Consider the following 22,192-nt stretch of genomic DNA (forward strand, 5'->3'; position numbering starts at 1 on the left):
TACAGGATGCTGGCGATGGAGTCGATGCTATGGTTTCCTGCGCCCGTGTGTTGTTTGCAGAGGGCGGTGCTGTGAATGGCATCCACTCATGCAGGTTTGACTGTTACAGGATTCCCGCGGGGTGCCTTGTAACAGTCTCGCCTCCTTGGGTGCATGCTGCACGACGATGGATAGAATCTTCTGATCACGCTCCCGGAGCTTCTGATGCTCGACATGGATGTGGTATGAGCTCTTGGTGCTTGTTTTTCTTTGACAAATGGCTTTACCATGAGAACTCATTGATCTGGTTTGCTGGTGCAGGGATCTTGGTTGCATGGCGACGAGGATGGTGGAGCAAGGTAACAGCAATGTTCAGGGGTGCCAACAGTGGCATGCATGCATCCTACCCATTCCTCAGCCACTAGATCTCCGTTTGAAACAAATTTTTGGCCGTCCCAAACTTCTACAGGAAGTTTCCTGTAGAACACAGAGCTTCCTGTAGAAATTTTTCACTTTCCTGTAGAAAATCCGCGCCTTCCTGTAGAAAGACTGCGCCCTCCTGTAGAAAGACTGTGCCTTCCTGTAGAAAGACAACAGCTTCGTGTAGAAGATTCAAACCATGATAAAATTTCACATACCTTGAAAAACATGGGCGCTCTTGGAGGAGGTACTGATGAGGTTCCTTGACAGCATGATAAGGACCCTTGGCTGTGATTGGAGAGGCTTCTTCTCCTCCATAGAACATCTGCAACCTGCATGCAATTTTCATATTGTGCTTATTATTATTTTTTTTTTTTTTCTTCTTTTTTTTTTTTGGAAAGATAACAGGGGCGCCCCCAAAGAGGTTTTCACCCTTGCTACCTGCCCTGAGCGCCTCAGAGAGGTTTTCACTCAAGGATCTTTTTCAACCTTTTCTCTTTTTTTTTTGAAAAAGCAATAGGAGTGCCTCAATGAGGTTTTCACCCCTACTACCTGCCTTGGGCGCCTCAAAGAGGTTTTCACCCAAGGATATTTTTTTTTTTTTTTCAATTCTTCAGGGTATGCCCAAAGTAGAGGCAGAACCCTTCTCTATGACCAATACAAATTTCTCCATAGTTCTGATAAACTCTTGTCTTGAGAGAGGTCTCCTGTAGATCTTCAATCGATGCCCATTGACAAGCATGGGAATGGCTTCCTCATCAATGGTTTGAATAAGGACAGATCCATTGTCATGGCACTGTTCCACTACATACGGTCCCAGCCATCTGGTTCTCAACTTCCCCTTGAAGTCTTTGAACCTGGAGTCATACAACAAGGCCCAATCCCCCGTCTGAAATTGCTTGTCATGGAGATGTTGGTCATGCCACACCTTCCTCTGAAGTTGAACCACTTCTGAGTGAAGGAGGGCCTGCATGCGGTGCTCGTCCAGGCCATTCAGCTGCAGCAGCCTTTCTTGTTGTGCATGGCTGAGATCTAGGTCCAGCTGAGCTGCCATCCTCAAAGTGTTATACTCAAACTCAATGGACATCAAAGCTTTCTTCCCATAGACCAGCTCATATGGTGTGAAACCGGTGGTGGTCTTCCAAGTGGTGTTGTAGGCCCATGTGGCCTCAACCAGGCGATCTGCCCAATCTTTTCTGCTGCTGCTCACCACTTTGGTCAAGATCCCTTCTAATGCTCTATTGGTGACTTCCACCTGCCCATTTTCTTGAGGGTGATAAGGGGTGGAAGTCCTGTGCTTGATCTTGTGATGAGCTAGGAGATCTTCAACCAGGTTGGAGGTGAACTGGCTCCCTTGATCGGTGACCAGCTCTCTTGGATAGCCAAACTTGTAGAAGATGTTCTCTCTTAAGAACTCGACCACCTTCTCTTCTGTTGCTGCTTTGGTTGCTTTGGTCTCTGCCCACTTTGTCAAATAGTCAGTACACACAATGATGTAGGATCTTTGCCTCGAAGAGGGATTGATTGGACCCACAAAGTCCATGCCCCACTTCTCAAATGGCTCAAGAGTCACTTGAGGTTGGAGAGGCATCTCATCCCTTTGGGTTGGTTTCCCCATTCTTTGGCATTGGTCACACTGACTGACATATCTTCTGACATCTTGATGAAGTGTGGGCCAATAGTAGCCTGCCTGCAGGATCTTGAAGGCAGTTCTCTTTGCTGCAAAATGCCCTCCACAAGGCCCATCATGACAAGTGAGGAGGATATCAAAGACTTCCTCCTCCCTCACACAACGCCTTAAGATCTGATCGGGGCCAAGCTTGAACAGGTTGCCCCCGATCCAAGTAAATGAGGCACTTTTTCTGATGATTCTGCTCTTCTCTTTTGAAGAGAGGTGCGGAGGGAACTGAGCTGAAATAAGGTAGTTTGCTATATCATCAAACCATGGAGAGAGTACTGAAATAGCAAACAGATGTTCATCAGGCATTTGATTGTCCACTGTTCCATCCTCATCTGCAGACAAATCCAATCTAGATAAAAAGTCAGCAACAACATTTTCTCTACCTGGTTTATCAACAATGGTTAGATCAAACTGCTGCAATAAAAGTAACCATCTAATAATACGAGCATTCACATCTGGTTTATTCATCAAATATCTAATAGCAGCATGGTCAGTATGTACAAAGGTCTGGTAACCAGTAATATAATGTCAGAACTTGTTCAATGCATGGACCACAACTAAGAATTCTTTCTCGGTTACAGTGTAATTTAGCTCAGCTTTGGACAAGTTTTTGCTAACAAAGTAAATGGCATATGGAAGTTTCTGCTCCATTTGTCTTAAAGCTGCACCTATGGCTTTGTTCGAGGCATCAGTGTGGATGTGGAAAGGTAGGGCCCAGTTTGGACCTCTCAAGATTGGTGCTGACACCAACTTGTCCTTTAACTCATTCAAACTCTTCTGACAATCGTCAGTCCACCTAAACTCCACATCTTTTGCCAATAGGCCAAACAATGGCGAGGCTAGCTTGCTGAAATCTTTAATGAATCTCCGGTAGTATCCTGCTAATCCCAAGAAACTCCGGACATCCCTTACCTTTTGAGGAGGTGGAACCCTCTTGATGAGAGCAATTTTGTTAGGATCCACCTGCAATCCTTGGGAAGAAATGGTATGGCCTAGCACAGTCCCTTCAGTCATCAGGAATTCACATTTTTCAGGACTGTGGGACAGGTTCATCTCAATGCATTTGGCTAGGACTTTCCCCAGGTTGGACAATGCTTCCTGGAAGTTGGCCCCATATGGAGTAAAGTCATCCATGTATATTTCCACTGCATCATGGACCAGCTCCGAGAAGATGCTCAAGACAGCTCTCTGAAAGGTAGCAGGAGCATTGCATAGCCCAAAGGGAAGGACTCGGTAGGCAAAGGTGCCCCAAGGACAAGTGAAGGTGGTCTTATCTTGGTCTTCCGGGCTGATTTGGATTTGATTGTACCCGCTAAACCCATCCAGGAAAGAGAAGAACTTCTTTCCTGCCAGTCCATCCAACACTTGATCTATGAAAGGTAGAGGGAAATGGTCTTTCTTGGTAGCTTTTTTTAGCTCACGGTAATCCACACAAATTCTCCATTTCCCATTTTTCTTGGGAACCAACACTAGAGGGGACACCCATTCACTATCTGAGATGGGGTAGATGAATCCGGCATCCAACAGTTTTTGCAATTCTTCCTTGACAATGTCCTTAAGGGCAAGATTCATCCTCCTCTGCGGTTGCCTAACCGGTTTACAGTCCTCTTTGATATATATGTGATGAGTACAGACCGAAGGATGGACTCCTTTCATTTCCTTGTAGCTCCAAGCAAAAGCATCTAGGTGGTTGGCCAACAGACTACACAACTCCTTTTCCTGGGAAGGAGATAGGGAGGAGCTGATTTTCAATGCTTTCTCAGGGCCGAACTCCACATTCTTGACTCTGGGAGTAACAGGGTTGGTTGTACAGAGATCCACTAAGGTGCTAGCTTGGGCATCCTCCACCAATTCCTCTAAGGGTAGTGCACTGGAAGGTGGGTTCTGGATCAAGGTCTCGATCAAGTCATCCTCGGTTAGGGGGTCTTTCTAAGTGGTATCTAAGGTGCACAGAGGTGCTGAGTACACCTCGTCTTCTTCTCCTTCTTCCAACCAGAGTGGTAAATCATGCTCTAAAGAAGGTTGGGCAGGAGGGTATAGGACTAGCTGCTTGGACATGGGACCATTTTTGATGGTCATGTTTCCTGCCCGACAACTTATGTAAGCATCTGCAGTAACTAACCAAGGCCTTCCCAAAATGAGAGGATATCCAATAAGCTTGGCCTTTGGTTGCAGAACCAGGAAGTCTGCAGGGTATTCCCAAGAATCAATGGAGACCATGACATCCTCCACAATCCCTTCGGGAGTCATGGTGGAGCGATCTGCTAATTGCAGTACTGTCGAGGTCTTCCTCAAGGAACCCTGAAGATTGAGTTTAAGCATGGTATCCCTAGTCATCACATTGATGGTCGCCCCCAGATCAATCAAGGTGTGGGGGATAATGGTGCCATTGATGTGAGCATCTACTACAGGACTTCCAGGATCTAGGTACTTTGGGCAGATGACTTGTCCTAGCATAAGGTCAGACAGTTGTCCTATGACATTAATAGTTGAGGCATCTTTCTTCCGTCTGCCTGGGTGTTTGAAACACTTCTCTTTAACCAGCTTGTTATATATTGGCACATCCTTGATGGCTTGGAGGAGTGGGATTTTTACACACAACTGCTTGAGCTCACCCAAAAGCTCATCTTCTTCTGGGTTAGGTTGTGTGGTGGCTGTTAGTCTCTCAGGAAAGGGTGGAATAGGCTTTGGTTCACTCTCCTGATGGTATTCCTCATCCTCTGGGGGAGGAGGCTGGCGATCTGGAAGAGTCTTTCCAGATCTAAGATTGATCTCCTAGATCTCCACAGCATAGGTAGGGCATGAGGTTTCCCCAGTGTATACCTGTTGGGCCTGTCTATTGTTGGGGTTCGGGTTCGGTTGAGCAGGCATTTGAGGTTGCCTTGGAGGAGCAGGAGGTAATGGTTGAGGTTGAACTGGTGGTGGAGGCAAAATGGCAGGAGGAGTGTTGTATTGGGGCCTCCACCCCGACTGAGGTGCATTCCCTTGAGGCTGTGGCTGGCTATGTGAGTGATATGGATGAGAAGTAGGTTGAGTGGGGTACTGAGGTGGATAAGACCATGGAGGAGGCATGGACCATGAAGGATGAGCAGGGGGACCCCAGGAAGGCATAGGAGTTGACTGGTTGGGGTTGTAATAAGCTTGAGATGCCCCTTGCATCCCCTGCTGATAAGGTCTAGATCCTTGTGGCCTCCTTTGGTTGAGGTAATAGAGAGGCTCTGTGGGAGCTTCGGTCCCTTGGTACATGGCTTTAAACCTCGGTAAGGTTGGACACTGATTTGTGGGATGGTCCTCCTCACAAACGAAACACACTTCAACTGAATGCAATGGACACTCGTTCTTAGTGTGCCTCCTTGTGCACCTAGGACAGAAGACAGCCAAGGCTCTCTCAGCCTCTTATTTCTTTTGCTGAATCCTGAATGTATCAAGCTGCATGGAAATGGTTTGTCTCACCTCACTCTTAAGATCTTCTAATTGGTTTGCAAGCTCATGTTTGGAGAAAGGGACACTAGTTGAGAGGTGGTTTCCTCTACCTCGTTTTCGAGCTGCCCTGGAGTGGTTTCTAAATACAGTCTTGATGTCCTCATAAGGCAGTTGGTAAATGTCCCCCACAGCTAAAATGTGAAGGGTATCTAAGAGATCTTCAGGGACTCCTCGGAGTAGGACCAACTTGAGGGATTCAGGGTCAAGTGTGCACCTGGCCCGCTTATAGCTTAGTTGGAACCTCTCCTCATAATCCTCTAAGGACTCATCATTTCCCATGGACATCCGAAAGATTTCCCCCTTTGTTTCCTTGGACCTACAGTAATCCCGGTACTTGGTGTTGAAAGCTTGCTGCATCTGAGCCCAAGTAGTGATACTATTCCCAGGTAAACCCATGAACCAGCGTAGTGCTGCATCCTTGAGAGTGGAAGGGAAAAGTTTCAACTTTTTCTCATCTTCAGTATAGTCATAGGTTCTACAAAGGAAAACAAACTCAAACAGGAAGGTATCTGGATCTTCAGTGGTCAACCCATGGAAGTGAGGTAAGGCGGAGGGGCTAATGTTTTTCATTTTCATCTCTCCATTGGTCTCTCGGATGGGGAAGGCACCTTCTATTCTCTCATCTTCTCTTCTATTGTCAGCCATAGCTTCAGATGGATTGGTCTCTAACTCTTCTTCCACTATAGGGTCTTTGGATATCTCAGGTTGTTCACCTATAGGTTCCTCTGGGTCACTGTCACCAAAGAAGAGAGAAGGGTGACTCAGTGATGTGGTGGGGGTGTTTGGTATTAATTTGCCTGATCTATCTCGGTTCCTACGAGGCATGAAATGGAAAAGACTTTCTTTTTCTTTTTTCTTGCTTTTGCTTTGCTTTTCTTTTGGTACCTGCAAAACTGAGACAGATTGATCTACAACTAACTATGAAAGATGCAAAATTAACTGAAAGCAGGAAAGAACTAATCTACTTTGCTCAAATGAAATTACAGAAAGGTAATGCTAGTCTAGGAAAGCAGGAAATGCTAAGCTATGAAAGCAGGAAAGGCTAAGCTATGAAAGCAGGAAATGTCTATGCTACTTTTGCAGAATGGAAATGAAGTAAACTACTAGCAGAAGGCAAGAGTAAGAAAGTAGAAGAAAAGCAACAATTACTAATACTCTGACGCTTCCCTGGCAACGGCGCCAAAAATATGGTGAGCTCCAGTATTGTAGCAATAATGCTACAACTCCTGGGGCTTCCTGTCTCTCAATTTTATCAACCCGGTAGTTCGTACAAACTTGGAAGCGACAGTGCTGTATGCACAAGTACTAGCTCTTGTCGCAGCTGTCACTTGGTCAGCTGGCACAAGTCTGCTAGGGCTCAAGCCAACTTCTATAGGCTCACAGAATAAGCTTTATCAATGATGGACGAAAGCTAGCTCAAAGAAGACTAATCTACTTGGAAAAAATGAACTGAAAGCAAATCAAAACATGGAAACCCTAGGAAACCCTAATTTAACTAGTCTAACCTCTATGATGCAAAGAATGTGAAGGAAACTTCTACCAATGATGTCATTACTTCTAATAAGTGAAAATGCATGAATCTAATCTACTTGCATCTTAAAAGACATGTTTTTGTATTTTTTCTTTAAGTGGATGGAGTGATTGTGATTTTGTGCTTATTAGGGTTTGGTTGTGCAGATGTGATGCGGAAGGAAGGAAAGCTTGGGAAAGGTTGGGGAGGCTAGGAGAGGTCCCCAGAGATCCTTAGCATCAGTCCACAGAGGTTCCTCACGTTCAGAGGTTCAACAACCGAGTGAGTGGCCTCCTACAGGATGTCTGCAGGGGATTCTACAGGAAATGCAGGGGTTTCTACAGGAAGTCTACAAATTGCTACAGGATGACCTACCGTGGGTGTTTGAAGTGATGGAGGAGTGATGGAATGGTAGGGGTAGATGTGTAAGGTAGGAATAAGGCTGGTGATGGCCCAGGAGTGGAGAGGTAGGATGGAGAACGAGTGTATGAAGTGGGTTGATGGATGGAAGGTTATAACAACGAAATGTCTAAAGAATGAAGTTACGTGAGGAGTGGAGGAGTTTGGGAGATAACAGAGCGGAGCAGAGGTCAAGGATGTGGTTGTATGCGTGATCAAGACGAAGAAGGAGGTAATAGAATGATGAAAAGCAGTGTAAATGAAACAAATGGCTTATGACTGTCACCAAGATGAAAATTCATTAACCTAAGCTACCTGAACTCAATGAACAGCAAGATAAAGCGTGTAGAGGAATGTGCATGAAGCAGTGATGAAGGTGTATGGTGCAAGAGTGAAGTGCATGGAAAGATCTATCATAAACGAGACTATGTTGCAGCATGTATAACGTGAAGAACTGCGTATTTTTGTGGCTGGTATAGGCCGCACTCCAATCTCCAAACAGATATGGCAATGGAGACTTTCTCAACGTTTTTTGCTGGAGCTCCAAGAGATTATATCTATCCTCCTATCAAACTTAAGCAACTGAAAGCAAATCACCATAAACTAGTCCTATCTATGCTCATGAAAACGACTAAATTACTAAACTGTGAATTCGAATTGCATGTGAAAATAAACAAACTCAAAGTGCTGGAACGAAATGCAAACACATTACAACACCGAGGAGATCTATTGCTCTCAGGTTGGGCCCTAACCTGAGAGCTATAGCTCCTAGAGAAAACTCAGAACTAGATCAAAATCTGCCTTCTTTATTCATAATCTGATATCATGCCAAACTTGGCTTACAAAAATAACTACACCGAGATGTGCTCAAAAATTACAATAGTAATGCGAAAGTTTCAACAACCTATCAAAGGCTACGGCCTCCATACTTATGCAAAAACGATCATCCAACAAGTGTCCTTGATTTTAGGAGCTCGGCTGTCCAACTGAAGTTTAACTTGCTGATCCTGTAGGACAGTCATAATTGATGTTCCTGTAGAACAATTATAACTGTTGTTCCTGTAGAACAGCTGGCTGCTTCTAAGCTCGGTGGGGAGATGGATTGGAGCTCGGAGCTATGGTGGGAATCACGAGGAGGGTCCCAAGACTGTGGACATCCTCTCGTAAAAACCAGCAGTGCCACCTCATTGTCTCCTTGTCTCCTTTTCACGTGGTCTTTTCTCCCTTTTAATGCAAAAACCTGAGATCATAATGCATTAGTCACGTAGATAAAGTGTCTACCCTTCTTCCTACAAACAACACGAATAAACTAAGAAATACATGCATAAGCAGTAAAAAGTGAATGGTTTGAGCAAAACAAGTAGGCCAGATGAGCCCAAATTATACCAAAAATTGGGGCTCATCAAAAGGGATAGTATATTTCTCCTATAAAATTAGGGGTGCCTCATGGTTTACAAGATTTTGGGAATTAGAAACATTAGGTGGTTTAGATTCACCACGCACAGAGATATGAACGAAATACTTGAAATTTTGTTTAAATAAATCCAAATCCATATTCAAAGAGATATGAACCAAACACTTGAAATTTTGTTTAAATAAATTTAAATCCATATTTTATTGAGGAAATTCATAACAAATATGAAGGAAACGATCAAAGAAATACTCAATTGATTCATTAAGATTCATTCTTAGTGGATTAAATATTTTAAGGACATACAAGTAATCATACCTATCAAATTCTTTATGAAGCTCCTCTTCAAGGTAATCAAATGAATGGATCAAAGCAATGCGTAATGTATGATACCATCTCTTAACATGATGTTCAAATGTGAGGGTGAGAAATATCTCCATAACATGCTTGCAATGTATTCCATTATAAACTAAAATACAAATGTTCATGAAGAGTCAATTCACCCTCACCGTCAAACTTAAATTGGGACAGGTTATGGAAAATGTCTAGAGGGATGGTAAGCTTAAGATATTTAGAGAAACATCCTAGGATCATGATTTGGGGAAGAACCATTTTATATAGTAGATTCAAAGTAGACTCAATGGGAATAACATGTCGGCTGGCCCTCCTTCTAGCACCATTTTGTTGACGATGCTAGAATATATCAACCAAGGGGTTCTCCCCAATGTGAAGTCCTAATTAGACCTCACACCATTTGTAATAGGAGCCCCGTCTAGAGTATCGACCCAATTTCCATGTATTCTTATAGATTTTCTTGGCTCTAACTATCAGCAAGAGAGAGGGATACACATGTGCTTTCGAAACGAAAGTGTGTGTGCCTAGTGAGTGTTCGATTGTAGGTGTGTCAAGGTTCTTCTACTGAGAAGGGGAAGAAAGGTGAGCCTATAAGAGATAGGTGATAGTACCACTATAGTAGAAACACGCATGAATAGGAAGAATCTATCTATCAAGTGGAATAGTCCACAAAGTTATGTTCATGTAACCAACTTTATTAAGAAGGATTTGTCTAACATCTATCGGATTATTCTAGTCATAAAAAACATGAACTACAAATACTCACAAAACATTCTTAAAAATATTCATAATCCATGCATGAAGAATGTGTTTTCCATCGGGCTTCATATACTAAGTAAAATTTCGTGGACACATGTATACAATGAACACCACTACCTCCAATAGTGGAGTGTTGGAGTCACTCCTTACTCCCCAAAAGAACTAGTATGTCTCTATAATTCCTTGCTAGAGGATCCAAGATGAAAATTTCACTTTCTCATACAATAAGGGTGTATATATAACCTAGCAGTGAGGCCTCACCTTCTGTGCAACTCTTTGACTACCCTCATGACTGTTTGACTTCCTATGACTTTTCGAATTTACATGATTCTTCATATTCTATATGTGTCCTTCGTACTTCCAATTTAAAATAAATTTTGAGTAAGAATTTACATGGTCCACAATAATGATGTAACATATGATAACTCATGACATGACATGAGATGACACTGTTTTCATACACTGCTTTATGACATGGCAATGTCAAGCCACTATTGTTGCTCCTTGGTATATGTCCTAAATAAGAGATGTTTTCAATACTTCATCTTCATGAGAGATATTATTTGATCTTCATATCTACCCTCCAAAGGGTTTTGAATTAGATGGAGTCTCCATGCGGTCCTGATCCTTGGTCTTGAGTTATAACCCAATGTTCCTTCATTTTCCTGTATGTCGATCATCTTATCTCCTTAGCTCCTTAGGTATCTTCTAGAATTCCCTCCTTATCCATCAAATTATTCATCATATTTCCATATCATGATAGTTTTCCTACATTTATAATTGACTCATGACAAGATGACATCAATATGATAAACCCCTAGTCTAAGATGTTGCATGATGAAACACTGATTGAGCTGGAAGTGGGTGGTAGGCCAAGGGAGAGGCTTAATGACTGTGTAGTTGTGAAATTAGGAAATCGAGGGTTGAGATTTAGCCTTGAGACTGCTAAAAGCACATTGCAGGCTAGACTGAGAAAGAAAAATTTGCAGTTTGGGAGATTAGTGAGGCACATTGAGGGGTTGGGCACTGATTCATCGAACTGTACAGTTTTGGAAAAAAAGAGATTGGGTGATTGCACAATTGCATAGTTCAGGAGCTCAAGGTTAAGGGATGAGCCTTAAGACTGTGCAATCCATAGTTTTGGCTTCGTAAGAGAGAGACATTGTGCAGTTTCAGAATTCAGTGAGCCAGACTGAGGGGTTTTAAACTGTTTCATCAAACTTCATAGTTATGGGATGAAAATTAGACTTTTTGATTACTCAGTTGTCCAATTCAATAGCTTAGGGTTTGGGCTTGAGCTCATAGACTGAGTAGTGCACAGTTGGGGTCGGGCTGAACAGTTGAATTGCACAATTTTGGAGGCTAAGGCTCAAGATTGAGAACTAAAACTACGCAGTGTGCAGTTCTGGAAGGAAAGAACCATGAATTTCATGGTGTCAAGAGGTAGGGTTGTAGCTTGATGGCTAGTACTGCACAATGTGTAGTTTAGGAAGGCCGCATGAGGCTAAGTTGAAGAGAATTTTCTGAAATTTTGGGTAAGTGTGGGATCAGTGAAACTGATGTGAATAATGATAGGACTTGCCTTTGATCACACAATTAGAGTTCTTGAACACACAACATAAATCACCTGGAACACATTAAAAACATACTTCCCTCGATGGGACAACCTTTACGAGAATTTACGACAAGTGCGACACTAAAGATACACTTTGTGATGACCATGATGACACTTGTGCGATAGTGCTTAAAACTTTGGAAATGAGTGCGACAAAGGTTTATATAGTAATATAAACTCATTTACACAAGGAGAACCTCTTGAAACTACTAAAATGAGCTTATTTACTTTATATGACACTTAATCCAAAAGACGACTAGTGGTAAAGTGCGAACAACACTTGCGATATGTGAACAATAGTGAAAGAAACATACGCCAAAGACAAGGTAACATGAAAATGACACTAATTAGAGTGAAAGAAAGAAAAACAAATAACTAAAAACATGAAAATGACACTCGCAAAAAGAAATAATCTAAAGCAACAGTTTGGAAAACTCACCGAAATAGAAGTACAAATGCAGTTAGAAGTGGGAAATTGTCCATGTCAATGCATACTAATTGTCAACATAGATTGGACATTGCATACGAACAATTTTGATGGATACTGCTATGCTTGTTCAAGCTTGTGTAAAATAATGTCCTCATGAACATTTTCTGGACTGAGCATGTGTGAGAAAGTACCCTCGAGACTTCCAAATAAAGAAGGGAGCTTAAAATGCATCAGCTCACCAAGAAGTGACTACGAAACGACCGATCATAAAATCCATAGTAGGATCCAAAATTCGAGCATACACCAAATTTTAGAGGGTGCTTGTCACGGTGACAACATATGTGATTATTCCTTTTTATTATTATAAAAGCACGAAGATTACCATATATAAGAGCCAAGGAAATTCTCTTTATAACACAAAACCCCTGCAATATGGGTCCAAGACTAACACAATAGTGACATGGTAAAAGATTTTAAAAATATGCATGTGATCCAAGATTGACCTTAGCACCTATCCAAACATCCTTACATGCCTTTCCTTCATTTTGACTATCCGACTTGTATTCCAAACTATTTATTTTACTCAAGGTCGAGAGGTCGAGCATAACTTCAACTTAAAATTTTAAAACAATTGGTTGATGATCGGCCCCAACTAATAGATCTCCCCGAAAGGCTCGGAAGGGAATAAAATCCAACAATTCACAGACTTGGAACTTAATAGACCTTTTGGTATTAATTAAAAAAACTAAGTCTTCATTCCTTCACACTCTGTCTTAACAAGGGGTTTCATTGTGGGTCATTATATAGGAGTTTTATGGGGTTTTAACACACATAATAAAGAACCCCTATGACCATGGAAAATTTTAGGGGTGAATTTTCACCCTTAGGCAAAATTAAGGGGTTTTAAATTTTTAGTGGACAAATATTTTGTATCATAGTACATTTTTACAAATGGCCTCAAATTTATTTTATAAAAAAAATAGGCATGGAGAGGGTAAAAAAGGTAAATTTAGCCCTTGAAATTAGGAGTTACAACCTTCCATTCGCCCTAATTTTCAAGAATGGGTTTTATTTAAGTGAACCCGTGGGCCAAATAGCATATTTATAAAAGAGGTATGGTAAATTAATAAAAATATAAATAAATGAGAGGTATGGTAAACAAATAAAACATTTTTTATATTTACTCCATAAGTCACCTTATATACATGCAAGGGTGTAAACAAATAAAAATATAAATAAAGTGGAGGTATGGTAAATAAATAAAATCTCCTTTTATACTTACTCAAAAGGTATGGTAAATAAATAAAAATATAAATAAAGTAGAGGTATGCTAAATAAATAAAACCTATTTTTATATTTAGTTCATAACTCTCTTTATATTTATGAAGGCTCAAAAACGAAGTTTTATTTAAGTGAATCCTATGGGCCAAATACCATATTTGTAAAAGAGGCATGGAAAATTAATAAAAATATAAATAAACGATAGGTATGGTAAATAAATAAAACATTTTTTTATATTTACTCCATAAGTCACCTTATATTTACGAACACTCAAAAAATGCGTTATATTTAGGTGAAACCTATGGGCAAAATACTATGGGCCAAATACCATGGGCTAGATTATTATTAATACCATGCAAAAAATATTATTAACCCTAATATTAGTATTAAAAAAAAATGGCACATGGTATTGACCCATGGTATTCACGTTTAAACTAGCATAGATCCATCTTTACTCTGGATCTAGTAAGCCCCGAGAGGGATCAAATTATATGCAAACTAGCATAGAGTGAAAAAATATTTGATCCCTCTCAGGGCTTGGTGGATCAAGAGTAAAAATGGATGTTGTAATTTAATATATGTTAAACATTTTAACTTGGTTAAAATAAAAAATAAAATAAAAATCAATTATTAATTTTATTAATTTTTATAAATTACTAAAAGTAATTTTTAAGCTTCAGGTTTATGATAACCCATACCATGGTATTCATTTGAGCATAGACTATTTAAAGGCAAAATTTTATCACCTTAGATCCATCTTATTTCTGGGTCTACCAAGTGCTCAGAGGGATAAATAGATTTCATCCCTCTAATAGTGGTAGATGTGGAGTTAAGATGGATATAGGTTGGTTTTTATGATAATGAAGATATTAAATAGACATAGGAAATTATATTGTAAGAAAATATTATGGTGAATGGTTAAAGCTACATTTTGTCACTTCACAAAATTTAGTAAAAAATACCAATATATCCATTAATATTGGTTTTTCTAATTTAACAAAAAAAATTCAAAATACTCTTTCCGCATCACCCTCACAAAAGTTTTCCCACCATTTTTCAAACATTCTTAATATGATATCTTCAAGAAAAAGTTTAGGTACTAATGTTGGATTAGTTGTTTGAAAAATAAGCTGAAACTTCCATCTTCTATGTTATTCTTAGTTTGTCCTAATGATCTGTAGGGGTTGGAGTCACTGCACCATATTTTCCTAAAAGGTGGAGATTGTTCACCAAAAAGGAAATTAATCTACATGTTACAAAGCTGTTAAAAAATGCGAGATGGTGAATTATGCTAAGAAGCAATTTAGACTGGGAGAGACGTAATTAAATTTTATTATTTAATTGAATATTTCCAATTAAAATAATAATAAATCTACATTTATATATTCATATATTGATTGGAAAGCTTCTCACAACGGTCACTTCTTTCAATTAGATCCCCTTCAAGCCTTTGGGATACCTAATACTTTATTATATAATATAGTTGGGCTTGCTACTTGTTGGTGTGTTGGGGTAAACAAACTTGATGTGTTTTTTTTATCTCGCAATTGCAGTCTATGGAATAAGAAAGAAATTTGATAACTTGAAAAAAGTGGTAGCTTGACAAAAGTTGTAGAGAAAAGATTAATCTCTCGTACCTTCATAGAACTCATGGTCAATATCAACACCTACAAGAACTTTGTTGTGGAATATTATCAAAACTAATAGAAGCATATGAAAGAGTGTGTTGTAAGAACCTTGACAAACACGGCCACTGAAACTTGGAACATTGTTTGTAGGAAGAGAAAATTATGTTTCTTTTTTCCAAACATGTATGTTAGTATATTACAGTTTAATGAATATGTTTTCTTATGATCATATATGGTTTCATACTTTAGCAAAACATTCACCAAGACTTCACAATGTTTTATTATTCAGTAAAAGATTTGCCAAGATCTTACAAGATTTTATAATTCAGTGAAAGATTCTCCATCATTATACAAGATAATATAATTTGGTGAGAGATTCGCCAAAAAAATTATATATACATATTATGTTATTGATAAAATCGCCTCCCATTTTTCCTATGTACCATGGTGATTAGCCCATTTATTATACATATAAATTTAGGGTAGTTTTTAAAATTTTCCCTGCCTATGATACCAAACCAATCAGATATACTTGTAAGGAAAACAAACCATTAAACTTGATAAATTAAATTATGCTTATACAAGACCACTTAGGAAAAAATAAACTACTCTGCAATAGTTTTCACACTCAAGAAAATCCTTCTTTCCATTTCTCTCTGTCCATTATTAATTCAATATTTGATAAATAAAAATATGTGAGACCATTCTAAATCCATGAAAACAAGATCTAATGATCTAATTTGACACCATTAAAAATGAGCTACCAAACCAATTTCTAATAATAATGAATTACATAACAAATAGTAAAATTCCCCTGCATCATACTCCCAAAGAACATATTATTCATGGGATCCTACCCATGAGCTCTTTAATAGATTTGCCACCTTTTTGTAATAGTGTGGTACTTATTGAAGTAAAATCATATACTCGATGATCTTTCCACTTGACTAAATACTTGTAGCATTCATTTCCCATTGTCTTCTTAATCACTCAATTGTCCAAGAACTTATCTAGATGTCACAGGTTTTGTTTTTGGAAATTTTTTCTACCACTAGATTTGTTGTTGCCCACTATCGTCTGCTACCTATGCTGGTTCATTTTTCTAGCATTTATATGGGTCAATAACATTGAAGATGGGATATATACCAATACCTGATGAAAATTATATTTCATATGCATTTGCTAAAAAATTACTAAGGATTTTAGAAGGACTAGTTTTCTTTGGTTTTATTTTATTGTATTCTCCTCTAGGAAATATATCCTTCCTTAGATTTTCCAAAATTGATTCTCCCACTTCAAAACCTTTTTCATTCGCTTAATTCCTACTCTAGTTTTATACTTGAGGCTACTCTCTTGTAATTGTTATTTTACTTATTCATCATGAACTTTTTGCATGCCCATGGACAATCCTTCTCTTACTGCACTCCTCTATTCAACTCTTCCCAAATTTCTAAGTCCATGGGCTACCCTCAGGTGCATCTCATATATATTTTTCCATGGAATTTAACCAATTATTTTATTTAGAGAATCATTTCCTACAAATCCAACCTAGAATAGCACTTGATCCAACTATTTAGGATGATCTCCAACCAAGATTCTTGAGATGTTCCCCAAACTCCTGTTAAATACCTCAATATGTACATTGGTATCAGGATGCTAGGCTGAGCTAAAGCTCACCTCTATTCCAATATTTTTCCATAATTTCCTTCAAAAATGCCCCAAAAACCTAGTGTATCTATCTTGGACAATGCTATTGGGCACTCCATGCAATATTACTATTTCCTTGAAAAACAAAATGAAAACATGAGTAGCATCAATGGCTTTAAAATAAGGAATAAAATGATTCATCTTCCAAAATATGTGCACTACTACAAAAATTGAATAACTTTCTTTTTTATTAGGCAACCCTATTACAAAGTCCATACTCATTGAATCCTAATGTCTACTGGGATTTGTAATTGTGTATACAACCTCGCGTTTTGTTTTTTCCCCTTTTCATGCTGACAAACTCTAAAGTTGTTCATGAAACTTTTCACACCAATCCATATCCTTGGCCAGAAGTAGAAATCATTCAACTTCTCATATGTTTTATCATGTCCAAAGTGTCCACCTAGACCTCTTTTGTGCCTCTCTTTTACCAAATTCTCCCTCGTCGAGAAATTGAGAATGAAAATATAATTGTGCTTGAAAATTAACTCATCCTATAGCATGTATTTTGGCCACAAATTTTGTTCTCTAATCATTGGGATTTTACATGTTTCATAGGCTTCCTTGTAGTCTGTGTCCTCATCAAACAAATCCTTCATGAAGTCAAATCCCATCACTTGACTTTGACTTTCTTGCATTATTAAACTCTTTTTGCTCAAAGAATCTACAATTTTGTTAGCTTGACCACTAATATGATTTTAAAAAATGTGAAGCTTTGCAAATATTCTATCCACTTGACATGTTTTTTACTTAGTTTAGGCTACTGCATAATATATTGAAAAACATGATTATCTATGTACAAAAGAACTCCTTGCACATCAAATAATGTCTCCACTTTTTCAAGGCTTGTACCATAACATAGAACTAATTTTCATAGGAATAATGCTTCTTCCTCAACTCATTCAACTTCTTAATAAAATAAATTATGTGTTTATCCCTCTGCATGAGTACAACATCGATTGCTTCTCCACTTACATTGCAATTCACTTGGAAATGTGTGTTCAAGTCTGGAAACACCAAAAAGGGTTTTTATGTGATCTTCTCATTCAATAATTGAAAACCCTTCTCATATTTTGTAGTCCATTGGAATGATTGTTTGTCATTCTTTATGGTCTCTACAATTAGAGTGCTCATGTTGCTGAAATTCCTAGTAAAGTTCCTATAAAAACTAGTGGAACCATGAAATACTCTAACTTCTAATATATTTTTAGGTGAAGGCCAATCAATAATAGCTCTTACCTTCTTGGGTTCCATCTTCAAACCATCCTTATATATGAAAAATCCCAAATAAACAAGATCTATTTTTAGAAATTAGCACTTCTTCATATTGATTAACAATTTCTCTTGTTGAAATTTTTCTAAAGCATACCTCAAGTGACTTAAGTGTTCTTATTTATACTAGTTGTATATCAAAATTTCATCTTAATAAACAATAAAAAAAATTCCTATAAACTCCTTTAACAACTCATGCATCAATCTCATAAAGGTACTGGGTGCATTGAACAGTCCAAATGGCATCTCTAGCCATTGATGTAACCCATCATTGGCTTTGAATGCTATATTCCACTCAACCCCTTCTCTAATACTAATATAATGATAACCACTCTTCAGATCTATCTTAGAGAACAATTGGCACCTCTCAAATAACTGGTGGGATAAATGAAATGTGTACTCGACTGTGATTTTATTTAGTAATCTTGAGTCTATACACATTCGATAGCCACCATCCTTCTTTGGGCTCAAAACTATTGGAACTGTACATTGAATAAATCTATATTCCCTTATCTAGTAGATCCTTCACTTTTTTTCTAATTTCTTCATTCTCTTAAAGGGCCATTATATATGCAACCTTATTTGGTAGACTTGTTTCAAGTATTAATTCAATATGGTGACTTGTAGTTCTTATAGGTGGAAACTCATTAGGAAATTCATCCACAACAAGTTCATTATATTGATTCAACAAATCCTGAATTAAAAGAGGCAAATATGTCATAATAGTTGAGGAAAAAACTACTCTAGGCTTGCAAAGTATAGCAGAGTTTATCTTGTTTTCCTCATAATGATGGAAAAAGTCCTTTCCATTTAGCCATAATGTCTTTGAATCATAATTTTCTAATATCCCTTCTTCATGCAATGGAAACAAAGTATGGTTTATGCCATCCTTTCGAAACTTAAAGCAATCGTCTTTCCATCATGTGTAACATTCCTATGAAATTGCCAAGGCCTACCCAATAGAATGTGGCACACATCCATTGGCATAATATCACAAATGATTTTTTCCCTATAGTTTCTTATCTGCAACTCCATTTCACATTGTTCATTCATCAACATCTGGTGACATTTTTGAAGGTAAGACACCTTGTTGGATGATTGATCTTATTTAAGTTCATATTCTCCACAACTTATGTAGATGTCAAGTTGTTTGTGATACTGTTATCAATCACCAGTTTATAACATTTCCCTAGACCTTGCAACATCCATTGAGTTGGTTCAACTTCTTTCCCTAGCTTCAACAACACCTTCTTGAACAATAAGACTCTCCTGTCCCTAGTACAGTTTATGCCTCTTGTTCCTTTTTTTCTCCTTCCTTTGTTGGGGAAACAACAACACTCCTACGGTCTTTTCCTCTATTATCAGAACATTCATATACCATATGTCAATTTTTTCTACACCTATAGTATCAAATATTTATTCCTCTTCCTCTTACTCTTTCTTTGGAAAAGGATCTTCAGCCTCTGGAGTCTCCTTTTGATTGTCATTGTTGAATTGAACTACCATTTCCTTCTCTTTGAGTTGTATATCTCCCTTTATTTAACTGTCGTCCTCTCCCTCTTCCAAGATCTTTTTGTCTACCACATTGGTTCCTTGTAAGTTTCTCCTTATATTTCAAAGAAAGTTTATATGCCTCTTCTATTGTGCTATCTAGTCTTGTCTTGGATATCCAATTTAAGGTTGCTTATATACCTTGTTGTCTTCTCTACAAAATATTCTACATAAAAAACGTTGACATTTACTTTACAAAAAGCCTATGTGTACTCCATTACAAAAATTAACATCTGTCTAATATTTTGCATAAGTCTAAATAAAGAAAGATAATAATATTTGGAGAATTTTTACCTTTGAGCTTGGGAATCATATTGTCCCGACTCTTTATTTTTTTCTTGTTCTTCCTTTTCCTTTTAGCCTGCACACCATCCCACTATAGAGCTATGTATCCCTTTAATTTGGTGACAAAAAAAATAACCCTTTTCCCATCATCCTCTCCTCATATTCAAAGAATTTATCCTTCTTGGCACAAGCTCCTATAGGTTCATATTGCCACTACAAGTGGATACTTCAGGCTTTGGCCTTGAAGTAGATCCCAAAATGGCCTTCAATATCTTAAGTTATGTTGGATCCTCAACTACTTCTTCTTCTTCTTGAGGTTGTTCTTCTTCCTCATGCACATCTCCAGATTCAGGATCTATTTGTTTACCAACTTCCATGGCCTCTATCATTTCTTCCAAATGATACATAGTTCACATCACTTCGACATTTCCTATAGGACTTTATTCGACATCCTCTTCCAACTCTGTGGCTATAATCAATTATTTGTTCCTAGATAAAATGTAGAATACACTCTGATACCACAATGGTGCAGGAAAAGGGATTTTTATAAATATGTATATATAAGATCTTAGCATAAAATCAGCCCCAAAGGGGATATCCCACGAAGTCCCAATTATATGGAATTCCCCCTTTTTATTGTTATAAAAGGATATAGATTACAATATATAAGAGCCAAGGAAATACAATTTATAACACAAAACCACTGCAATATACTTCTATGACTAAACCATTGACGATATAGTTCAAGAATTTTCAAATATGTGTACATGTCAGTATTCACCTTAGCACCTATCCAAAAATCCTAACTCTCTTTTCTTTCCTTGCAAATAGCCGACTTGTATTTTGGTCGATTTGGGTTACTCAAGGTCGACATTTTGGGGTCAGCTTCAACTTAAACTTTTACAACAATTGATTAGTGGTTAGTCCTAACTAGTATATCTCCATAGAAGGTTGGAAAGGGAGTAAAATCCAACAATTGAAAAAATTGGCACTTAATGAAATGTCTAGTATTTAAAGAAAAAGCTAAGTCTTCAGCCTTCCATGCTCTCTCTTGAGGAAGGATTTCATTGCAGGTTACGATACAAGAGTTCTATGTGGTTTTAACACACATAATAAGGAACCCTCGTGACACCACTCCAATCACATACAATCATAAGGAAAAAACATGATTAAACTTGATAAATTAAATTGCACTTATACAAGATCATAGAGGAAAAAATAAACTACTCTATAATGGTTTTCACACTCATGAATATCCTTCTTGCCCTTGCTCTCTATACTTTATTAATTCAATCTTTTACAGATACAAATATGTGAGATCATTCCAAATCCATAAAAACAATATCAAACGATTTAATTTAACACCATTAAAAACAAACTCCTGAATGAATTTCTAATAATAATGAATTATATAACAAATAACAATACCATGATAATATATTCAAACAAATCCCACACTTTAAGGAACCAACTCCTTTGGTAAAAGGTTTTCACCTTCACGGTCATTCAAGATTTGATGGATACCACTGCATCAATAAGTCTTCTATCGATTAATATGCCTGAGACATAAAATGCGGAAGATGAATATAAATACTACTACTACTATGGATTCAATGATAATTCAATGGAATATATTCTAGTTACTCACTTGTTACATGAAAATACTGGGTATTGGGTATTTGTGTTGGCATCTAGGACCACCCCAACAGATCCACATAAATCTACTAACTGTTAATAAAAGTGAAAAGTACAGAGAACAAAGAGTTACATGTCAAACAATAAAGGCATGAGAACAAAGAAGTACCACGACCATGAACCTTTCACTTCGGATGTCCAAGCAAGCCTTATGGCCTAGTAACCATGTGGCTTGCTCCACAAATCAATCTTTTCTTTTTTTTAACCTTCAAACCAGGTCTTAGAAACTCATCCTTGCTCTTCTAGGCTCAAACTCATCTTTAGTGGTTATTCTCTCGACAAGGATCTAATCCCATGTTTATTTTTCCATAATAAACACAGTGGAAACCAATTCTCTAAGATGATAATTACTTCTAATGATATTCAATTAATTCTTCTTATGCCACTAATATCATTAAGCAATTATACACTTAAAATATCAACAACAATGCAATGAAAACAATAATAAAAAAAATAAGATCATAAAGAGACAAGCATGCACAATAGAGACAATGAATTTTCCCTAGGAAAACCAAACTTGGGAGAAACACCAAAAGCTCTTCTTCTATGGGAAATTCCTCTTTAGCAAAGTTTTCAAAGAAATGTCTGGAAATATATGCCAAAAAACAAGTCCAAACTTTAGCCAATTCATCATTTTTCTACTCCAATTAGTGTCTTCTATAGATTAGATATGATAAGTGAGTGATTGGACGAATTGTCACATCATGTGTATATATACAAGTTGAACATGTG

The sequence above is a fragment of the Pinus tabuliformis genome, chromosome 1_1 (assembly GCF_031772625.1).
Source record: "Pinus tabuliformis cultivar Carrire ecotype Pingquan chromosome 1_1, CPIR1, whole genome shotgun sequence".
Taxonomy (NCBI): domain Eukaryota; kingdom Viridiplantae; phylum Streptophyta; class Pinopsida; order Pinales; family Pinaceae; genus Pinus; species Pinus tabuliformis.